At 41.2% G+C, this 2,427-nt stretch overlaps 1 pseudogene; it reads right to left on the bottom strand.

Moving 5' to 3' along the window:
* Positions 1-203: 203 nt before the first annotated feature.
* Positions 204-530, bottom strand: LOC114622301 (annotated as a pseudogene).
* Positions 531-2,427: the final 1,897 nt, after the last annotated feature.

The raw sequence follows: 2,427 nt of genomic DNA, 5'->3' as shown, positions 1-2,427 counted from the left end.
TAAAAATTTTGTGAGGAAGTCTGATTTTTTTTTAATTAGATGAACTCATGTATTTGACACATTAAGTTATGCAAAGATAAATATATGCAAAAGCACAAAAAGAACCATGTTTTCAAATTATTAAACACCAGCAGTGGCCGAAAATAACGAGCTGTAGAATGGACCCTGGGATTTAATGCATAAAAACACCCTACAGAGAAATGTCAGGCTTCTAGCTTCACAGAGTCCAGCACTATGCGGGCTTCTTTATACTCCTCGGCTTCTTCCAAGTCCTTTTCACTTTCTAATGTCTGCTGAAGATCAGTATATGCAGCCTCTAACCGGCGCTGGCAATCTGGGATCATCATGCGGGACTCTTGCAGGATCTCTGCCTGCTTCTTAATGGCATAGTTTTCACCATCTTCAGCCTTCATTTTTTCAATCTTTTCTTCTTGCTGCTTTGCTTCTTTTTCATACATCACTTTTTCTTTGACCAACCGCTTCACCACTCCGGTCTTGATCTTGATCTGCCTCACGCGAGGATAAGGTTTTTATTTATTATATGTAAGGTTTTTATTTACTATATTTAAGTACACTGTAGCTGTCTTCAGAGGGCATCAGATCTCATTATGGATGGTTGTGAGCCACCATGTGGTTGCTGGGATTTGAACTCATGACCTCCGGAAGAGCAGTCAGTGCTTTTAACCGCTAAGCCATCTCAGCAGCCCCTCCACTTTTATGTTTGCTACGGGGTCTTGCCAAAGTCCAGGCTGGCCCTGAACTGACTCTCTAGCCCCCATGGCCTTGACTTTGTAATTCTCTTGCCTCAGCCTTCTACTCAGGATTACAACCTCACATATACCTGCTCTGTTCTTTTATTCACATTAAAAAAAAAAAATACATAAGAAATCGAGGGAGCTGGGAATATACTTTAGTGTTAGTGTACTCACCCTGCATGCATGAGGCCCTAGGCACAATGCCCAGCACAAGGAAGATGAATAAGTGAAATAAGGCATGACATATAAATCTTTAAAAGTTTGGATTTTTCACTTTCAAATATAAACTGCTTTGCTTTAGTGCAGGGTTTACACATATGCAGAACACTCTACTACTGAGGCCCATGCCCCGGCTCCTAGGCTGACTTTCAAGTCAATTAATAAAAAAACTGACTTTTGTGTAAGACAAGTGACATCCTTTTATCATACTACAGACAAATTTTCAATACTGAAATCTCTGATCTCATTTTCTCCTAAATGCTTTCTCGATCCATCTGTGGCTTTACCTAAGAATCATCCCATTATGAATTTGTACAAGTGAATTTCCAACCACTAGAAAGGCAAAACAGCCATATCCCATGTCCAATTAGTGGTGCCTGATTCCCCTGTTTTCTTTTTTCTTTCTTTCCTCCCTCCCTCTCCTTCCCTCCTCCCCCTCTTTCTTTTCCCACCATGTAGCTCTGGCTATCCTAGAACTCGGGAAGATCCACCTGCCTTTGCTTCCCAAGCACTGGGGTTAAAGGCCTGAGATTAAAGGCCAGACCTGGCTGATTCCTATTTTATAAATAATTCAGCCCTGTATCTCAGATTCATTCTATCAGATGGCACTGAATGCACTTTTTATTTCTCATATAGAAAAACCAGAAAGTCAGTTCAGTGAAAGTATATCTGTTAGCATTACTGGTTTATCTGGTAAGAGTTCCTTACAGTTGGCCTGTCAAACACTAGTGATTACTTTATTGCAGGTCAGGCCTGATAGCTGTCCTCACTTACCCTGAAAATAGAGTGGGTGCTAAGCAATTATTTGTCCAAGGTTTCATTGTCATAGTAACTTAGAAACACCTGGAAAGTCTCCTGTAAGTCCACACCGCTCTGAAAAAAGTGCCTAGTTGTAGAACTCAGGCAAAAAAAAAAAAATTTCACGCAAACCCCTGAAGCACAGTGCAGCCACATCTAAGCAGTACACAGCCCAACAACATCTTGGGAGTTAAGAATACTTATTGCTATGGCAAACGACCTGTGTTCAGTTCCCAGCACCTACATAGCAACTCACAGACACCTATGACCCCAGTACCAGGAGACCTGACACCCTCTTCTGGCCTCCATGGGCACCAGGCAAACATATGGCACAAAAATACATACATGTAGGCAAACACACACAAACACACACACAATTTTTTTAAAGATTTATTTTATTTTACGTAATGAGTACAATTATAGCTGTCTTCAGACGCACCAGAAGAGGGTGTCAGATCCCATTACAGATGGTTGTGAGCCACCATGTGGTTCCTGGGAGTTGAACTTAGGCCCTCTGGAAGAGCAGTCAGTAACCGCTGAGCCATCTCTCCAGCCCACACACACAATTTTTAAAAATGTTATATTGCTAAGTTTCTAACTGTTGAGTCATCTCTCTAGCTCCAAAATTTTTAAATTTTATGTGCATGGGTGTTTG

This window comes from Grammomys surdaster, unplaced genomic scaffold (assembly GCF_004785775.1).
Source record: "Grammomys surdaster isolate TR1022 unplaced genomic scaffold, NIH_TR_1.0 187, whole genome shotgun sequence".
Classification (NCBI taxonomy): Eukaryota; Metazoa; Chordata; class Mammalia; order Rodentia; family Muridae; genus Grammomys; species Grammomys surdaster.
Note: the sequence above shows the minus strand (reverse complement) of the source record. Positions and strands in the feature narration are given on the sequence as shown.